This window comes from Anarrhichthys ocellatus, unplaced genomic scaffold, assembly GCF_004355925.1.
Source record: "Anarrhichthys ocellatus isolate YVR2014 unplaced genomic scaffold, GSC_Weel_1.0 scaffold11, whole genome shotgun sequence".
Taxonomy (NCBI): Eukaryota; Metazoa; Chordata; class Actinopteri; order Perciformes; family Anarhichadidae; genus Anarrhichthys; species Anarrhichthys ocellatus.
The window spans coordinates 595,625-603,767 of record NW_022280041.1 but is presented as its reverse complement, the minus strand read 5'-3'; the positions used below and the strand labels follow the sequence as shown (position 1 = coordinate 603,767).

Sequence of the window (8,143 nt, the reverse complement as noted above, 5' to 3'; positions counted from 1 at the left end):
GTGTGTGTGTGTGTGTGTGTGTGTGAGACGACTAGCGTGAGAAAGTAAAGTGTTATAAAGCTGTGACACAAGAACCAACAGACATTAACCTGCTTGACTTTTCTTTTATAAATAGAGATGTTATGCAGCCTTGCTCAGACCGGGGTGCAGGTTAGATTCCCACCCCGTCATGTCTACGTACACGAGCAGGACGTGAGCTGCTGCTTCTCAGCCGCGTGTCACCGTCAACATGTTGGGGGACAGTTTCAACTCTGCTGAGAGGAATCACTCCGTCACACCGCGTCGCGTGTCGTGAAACATGGATTGCGGTGTTGAGTCAGCTTGATCACGTGTGTGCTGGTGTTAATACGCAGTATACATGAGGAGGTGAAGGCATGGGACGATGTGAACATTTCATATTCATATTATCCCAATAATCATCAAAATATGATTAAAACTCTTGAAATGGCTTAAATGTACAGGAATCGCTTCACCTCACGTGTTGTTACGAGGTTACTGCATCACAGACAGGACGCTTCATCTCTTTAGTGAAAGACTATCTTAAATAAGCTGACCATGCATAATAACAGGCTATATATTAAAAATAGCTCAATTGTAAGGCTGTTCTTTATTATATGATAATTTTACTAATAAGTCATTCAAGTGATGATATTTAGGATTTTAGTGATATGAAGTTTTTGAAGATAATCTAAATACCAACGTAGACACGTTTACTTGTTTGGTGGAGAACATCAGAAGTACTTTTGTAAAGCGTCATTCTAAACCCTGAGGTGTCTGACAAACACACCAAATGCACTTTAATATAAAACAGCAGATTTTGAGATTTCAAGGCTGGAACAACAACGATCCATCGTGGTGCAGCTTTCTTACATCTTGAGGATAAAATGTGTTTGTTGTGAGACTCAGACGGCTTCCCCAGCACATGCAATACAAGTGGGATTTCTTTAATGGTTTCCTCACCACTAGAAAAGAGCACTGCTCGATTACAAAAGTCCATTAACTTCATTTGCTGGAACGAAAACCACCGCGGCATCCACAGAGCCAAGACAAGCAGTCATAACAACCCTCCATAGAAGGACCAATTCTTCCTCATCAATATTGGCCAGAATTCTACTTATTGTGTTGGATTGTGGGGAAACGTTAGCTGAACAGGAAGTGCCCTCCCCCGAGGTCACCCCGCGGTGCCGCTCGTCCTACAGTACTGCCTGCAGCTGGCTGACGGACGCCGCGCTTTGAATTGCGAGCACCTCGTGCGTTTCTAGAATAAGCGCTTTCGTTTTGGGGCCACAAGGAGAGAGCGGAGGAAGGAAATGGCAGATTGCTTTTCCCTCTGCTAATTTGCAGCACGCCATCTCTCATGTCAACAGACACAACAGCAGTAAACCCTTCCCCGCCGGAGAGCAGGGAGGCGCCCCGTCGACCCTCCCGCTTCCTGATAAAATGTTTAATTAGCTAATGTATCCAGGCAACGGCCACAGAGGAGACTGTGGTGTGAACCGGGGCGAGGCGGTGCGATGGAGGCAAGAGGAAAACATTCATCAAACCCAGTGAGCTCACATTTAACATCGTGTTTGAGCTGGAGATACATTTCTGGTTTAAAATCCAATTCAAATCCCAAAGTACACGAGAAGGCCTGTGCTTGTGTACTACCCTGATCCATGTACTATCTGCTCCACTGAAGGTTTGTTGTCACACTCTGATTTGTTCCTCAAGTCTCTTTCAGAATCCAGTAGATTAGAATCAACTTTATCGTCAAAGTACTGAGTAAACGAGATGCAGCTCAGCATCTAACCAGCAGTGCCAGAAGTCGTGCAGATAGATGTAGAATAAACGGTGAGGTTTATCAATACAAATACAGTGCGAGTAGCTTTCACAGGATTAAGAGTGTGCATGAAGTAACGCCGTCCTGAAGGCTTCCACCGTCGGCCATCGGTCGGTTATCGACGTGCAAATCACAAATGCATCAGGGTTTTTAAATATGCATCGCCCCCAAAAATCCCAAACATCCCATGAAATACGGGAAAGTACTTTCAGATTCTTTACTATGCATCAACGTCATTATTATGACTTATTGTCAGACGGAGAGCTGTTTGTTGTGTGTGTTGTTTGCGGCGCTGTCCGTGGTGCTGAAACCACAGACAGGTCTTTTATGTTGGCATGAGATGAAGTCTATTTGTTTATAGGCCGACAGATTTTTTACGGGCTTTTGCTGTAATTTATTTGATGCGATCGTTTTCGTCTCAATAAAGTCAAAGTTCTATCTTCATCTCTCATTAGACGATAATAGCAACGTAAAGTACGATAGAAGCAGTTAATGACCGCAAGTTTGAGGACGACTTTGACAGCTTGTGTGTGTGTGACTGCGAAGGGTGAGAGGCGACGCAAAGACAACGAGGTCCAGAGACGAGACTGTTCTTGCGTGCACCCAAACCAGCGACGACGAGGCGCCAACCGGGTACGAATAACTTACCGAAAATAAAGCACGATATCTCGATATAGAACAACATAAAGCCTCACAGTGGAGGAGGAGGAGAATCTGAGAGGAGCAGGTCTGCAGGTTTTCCAGGATGGGTTAAAATATGCATTGCACGCCTGTCTCTGTGACCACCAGTGTGTGTGTATGTGTGTGTGTGTGTGTGTGTTAAAGACTGTTTATAATAGAGAAGCTCAGAGAGAACAGTCCTCTCTAAGTACAGTATACATCACTGTTAGTCAAGCTTACAAATGCATCTGTGTGTGTGTGTGTGTGTGTGTGTGTGTGAGAGAAGTAATCTATCATGGTATAGGTTGCAATCATTAGCCTCCTGAGAGGTTCATCGTGGATGTTATAGTCGCAGAGGAGGAGAGAGGGGAGGAGACAAGGACACGGGAGAAGGTGAGGGAAATTTAGGAGAGAAAACAAGAAAGAAGAAGGGAAGGAGAGAGGATAAGAGAGAGGAGAGGAAAAGACAAGGGTGGGGAAAGGAGGGGAGGAGGCACTGAGGAGATGAGGTGAAGGAAAAAGGAGTGGAGGAGACATGGGGATGGGAGCAGAAGAAACAAAAGAGAAGAGTTAAGAAGGAAGGAGGAGAGGACAGGAGAAGAGACATGGCCAAGATAGGAAATGAGGAATCAAAGAAAGGGAAGATAAGAGGAGAGGAGACAAGAAAAGAAGAGGAGAAGAATACAGGTGGCAAGGAGATGAGACAAAGTGAGAAAAGAAACGAGGAGATGAGCGACAAAAGAGACGATGAGAGGATAGGAGATGAGGACAGCAAACAAGGAGAGAAAACAAGGAGATGAAATGGGACAAGAGGAGAGTAGAGGGGAGGAGAGGAGGAGTGAATCTGCCATATGAATGAGAAGTATTTAGGGATGTGTGGTGAAAAAGGGGAGGTCAGAAGGGGTGAGGAGAGGATGATAAAAAAGGGAAGCAAGAGAGAAGAGGAGGAGAGAGAAATGAGTGGGGAGGTATTGCTCCATCAGGAGAGAAGGATGAGAGGAGAGGTAAAAGAGGAAGGAGGGAGGAGATCTTACAAGAGAATGAACTGAGAAAATAAAGCCGAGAGGGAGAGAGAGGGAGGAAAAGGGAGGTGTGAGACGGACGAGACACTCGACGTCGAGTGGAGCGATGAGAGGAGAACAAGGAGGAAGGGAAGGAGGGGAGGGAGACAGGGAGAAGACGTGAGAAAAGGAGGAGGAAAGGAGAAAGGAAGGCAGCGAAAAGGGAAACAAGACGGTGGGGAGGTGAAGATGGAGACATGAGGGGGAAAGGGACTAATGATGGAGGGATGGAGGAAGATGCAAAAACAATCATCAGTGAGCAATGGCAAAGAAAAAGAGGGGAGGGGGGGAAATAAAGAGAAGAGCAGCGACAGTTGGATGAAGTGTATTTCACTCTGCTGCACAAAACAATCACAAGCCGGCCACCTCTCCGTCTCTCCGTCTATATCTCTACTGGAGAGTAGAAAGTGGAGGAGAGAGAGAGAGAGAGAGAGAGAGAGAGAGAGAGAGCGAGAGAGAGAGAGAGAGAGAGAGAGAGGCTTGTGATAGTCACCCACACAGGTCAGAGCTGAGAGAAACCGAAAACCAAAGAGAGGATTTGAAACGTTCTGTCAGACCTGGTCCTGATGGTAAACATGGACACATGATGATAGTCAGAGTCGTGTTGAAGCTGAAACAGGAAGTGAACAATAGAAACTTATTGTTCTAATAATCCGTTGATTGTTTAGTTTACCTGACTCACTGTTATTTTTATCTGACGGATGTTTGTCGCTAAGAATCTCTGGTTCGCTTTAACAACCGCAGGTGAAGGAAACAAACCGTCCTCCGGTTCAGAATGTACAGATTGCTGCTGCATGTTGTGTCAGATCATATTTAAAAAATGCTGAAGTAGCTTCATCAGATGTTTTCTGTTTACAATGACCAGAGAAAAGCAGAATATCTCCTCTGAGCAGCTGGAACAGGTTTACCTCTGAACTGATCGGCGTTGGCTGATCCATGATTAAGAAGACATTTTGAGACAGACATTAAATGAAGAAGACACTTTAAAAACTATAAATAAATAAAATGACTGAATTCCATAAGCTCCATTCCCATCGAGACGTGTCGGCAGTTTCACGCTCTTCCACTGATCGACAGTCGGTAACGGAAACATCAAAAGTATCGTAACAATGTGCCGACGAAGCAAAACGGGACGACAAGCTGAAGAAACACGGCAGTTAAACAAACGCACCATTTAAAACCGGTTTTGCACGTTTTATGAGTAAAGAAAATGCATTTAATAGAATGTTTTTAATGTAAACATAGCTATGAGAATATGAATGAAAGTCTGCACATTAAGCTACTTTGCACGCCGTGTATTTGCACATCTACAAGTGACGTTTCCAGCAAAATGCTTCACTCTGCAGGGCACCTCTACCCAGATGTTGTACCATAGGGGATGGATGAGTATCTCCTTCTGGAGGTCACTGACAGATGACCGACTTGTTTCTTTGTGTACGAGGACTCGTTGTTCTAGGACTCTCTACAGGTCACCATGAACACGCTGGGCTCAGGTGCTCTCAGCTCAGTCCTCCATGTTTCAGACCAGCCATCTGCTGTGACCGTTCACCGGAGCAGAGATGACGTCCTGATGACAATGAGCCGATACTGGAGAACGGGGTCTTACATCTTGCGCGGCAGAGCTGGGATACGATGCGTGTTTCTCTTTGTGTCTGACAGCTGAAGCTCGTGTTCCTCTCTGCTCTTCTGTTAAACTCTTTCTCTCTGAACAAACATTCCATCACCTTCACCTCTTTGGTCTGTCTCTGCATCTCCTGCACTCCTAAGCATGCGCTTAACGACCGCTGTGCCGCTGTTTTGCGAGATGAGAAAGAACTGTTTACTGCACGTGCACACAGCTGCTTTATGTGGTGAACCAGAACTGGAGCTATAGCTGCAGACTTTGTGTCTGCAGCTGCCGAGGTAACGTTTGAGTTTACCTCGGAGGAAGAGGGACGGATCACTGGAGTGTTAGCTGTTACGCAACCAGCACCAGCAAGAAAAAAGGAGGATGTGACGTCTCGGGAGATTTTCCGGGGCCCAAAAAAAATATAGAGTTGACTCCCAGTCTCTGTGTGTGTGTGTGTGTGTGTGTGTGTGTTCTTATTAATCAGTGCTTTGAGCTCTTCTCAAAGAAAGCTGCTGTGTTTTGTTGATTATTATTTACATTATCAACATCTATCGGCCATTTTTTAATCAGTTGTTTAGTGTAAGAAGATACACGAGAGAAGCAGCTGCTCCTCACATTTAAAACGCTGGATTTTCTTTCTTTGCTTGAAAAACGACTCAAATTTGTCAAATGATCCACAGTCAGAGATTAACGGTCTGCCACCGTTATTATTGTAATCACTTGTGATAATTAGGAGAATCCACCTATTTTTATTTATTGTGCTTTTGCTTTCTCCAATTAACGCTGGAAGAACTGCTGACAAGCTGATGTTTTTATAATTAATGAAATCCCAAGAAACAATTAGGCACGACTATTATGCATGTAAGCTGCTGGATGCTCCTTTTGTAGATTTGCTGTTTGCCATCTGTGCTGAAGTTCGGTGTGTGTGTGTGTGTGTGTGTGTGTGTGTGTGTGCGCGTGTGTTGCAGCAGTGGAAACTTAATGTTTAGCCTGACATTTAACAGGAGGCTGTGCTTTCCTGCAGGTGGACGGAGAGAACACTTAAGAGGGCTGACGAAGGGGTTTAATATACACCCTTTGGGCCGGCGTGCACGCGCTGACGTGCGTGCACGCATGCACGTACGTAAAACCACCGAGCACACACACACACACACGCATTCTGTGGTTCCATCCATCCATCCATCTCTCTCTCTCTTTTTGTTTCTTCCTCTCTTGTGCGCGCGCATACGCACGCGTCTGTATGTAAACAGAGAACTGCTCCTCACACACACACACACACACACACGCGCATAAGAAGAACCCCTGCACAACGTCCATCTCGTGCGCACGCTAAACGCGCGAACGCGCAAAGATCAGAGCCTACAGAGACCCACACAAACCCCGCAGCCCGCCTCGCTCTCTCACACACTCACACACACACACACACACACACACACAAGCTCGCACGCGCTCTCTCTGCACCCCTTCTCTTCCCAGCATTAGTCAATAGAGTGAGGATACATAAACCACCCACCAGTCATCTCTCTATACACACAGCCTGCAGCAGCCTCAACACACATGATCCACAATCACATGAAACATCTGGAATTTGATAAATCAAACAGGATTGTGGGTAAACAACATCTCCAGATAGCTCGTTTAAAAAGCAGGGATGTGTGATACAGTCGGGACACGTGGGAGGGATGGAGGGAACATTTCTTACAGGAACTAAATCTTTTTTCTTTTTTTTAATGTTGATGGCCACAAACGCAGCTTCATTACGCATCGTTCTCTTATGGCCGACGTCTGTTTATTTCATTTGATTTCATTTGTTGGGGGAATAACGGGTTCACATGATTACAGAGCCGACAGCTCGCGCCGCTCTACTGGCGTCTCATTCACATTTCAGCGGTCACAGCTGGAGTTAATTAATCAATTATAGATGCTTACAGGTGTTAATTAGCGCCGTTTGCGCCTTTGATCCGGATTCGATGTCTAGAAAGCAGAACACAGCTCGTTGGTGTTTCTTACCTTTTCTCCGGAGACTCTCTCTCCGTCTGCGTAGAAGAAAAAACAAAAAATAACCGTCGCTCCTCCAAATTAACGATTAGTCCCCTCTCTCCGGGGGTCTCGCGCGCCTCACGTGCGGCGGTTTTCTCTCTCTCTCTCTCTCTCTTGTTCTCTGCGTCTGTCCGTCTCTTCTTGTCTCGCGGGATCTCCACCTCCTCCTCCTGCTCCTTCTTCTTTTTCTGCTCCGCGGGATCAGCTCGTCCTCCTCGCGCCACCTGCACGGAGACGGAGCGGCTCGCGACGCTTCTGCTTGCGGTGCTGATGCTGCTGCTTCTTCTCCTCCGCGCGACCCATCCTGATGTCAGCGGCTTCTGCTGCGGAGAGGAAGAGGAGAGGAAGGACACGAGCTCTCTCTCTCTCTCTCTCTCTCTCTCTCTCTCTCTCGCTCTCTCTCTCTCTCTCTCTCTCTCTGTTGAATACTATAAAAAGATATGTTAATATATGTTTGATTCTGCGTTTCAGATGCATACTTTTTTACTCTACATATATTTATTTGTTCTATTTATGAGAAGTATTTTCCATAATCAACGAAACAAGTTCTACACTTTAAGGGAGACACGACAGGTGTGAAAATGAAAACATCTCCAGTTGATTACTTACATTAAGACAATTGTTTGGTTTCTTTGTATTACAAGTGTTCGGAAATGTTATGTTTTAAATATGCAAATGAGGCATCATCTCATTAACTATGTGCTCATACATTTACGGAACAGATATCTGAACAGTGGATGAAGCAGGTTCAGAGTTCTTGTTTCATTTTGTTGAGTTTAAGGTTTTTAGTGGAGTGAAGTCAACACTGACGTTTTTTAAAGCTGCATTCTCTCTAGTGTCCACCAGGGGGCGACTCCTCTGGTTGTATAGAAGTCTATGAGAAAATGACTCTACTTCTCTCTTGATTTATTACCTCAGTAAACATTGTAAACATGAGTTTATGGTCTCAAT

At 45.4% G+C, this 8,143-nt stretch overlaps 1 protein-coding gene across 1 annotated transcript in view; it reads right to left on the bottom strand.

Moving 5' to 3' along the window:
* The window catches only part of trpc5a (transient receptor potential cation channel, subfamily C, member 5a), an 86,340-nt gene extending 78,838 nt beyond the window's left edge, over window positions 1-7,502 (bottom strand). Inside the window, exon 1 of the mRNA XM_031850652.1 lies at window positions 7,163-7,502. The gene's annotated coding sequence lies outside the window, so the exon portion shown is untranslated. The remainder of the gene's footprint in view (window positions 1-7,162) is intronic.
* Between the last annotated feature and the right edge of the window lie 641 nt (window positions 7,503-8,143).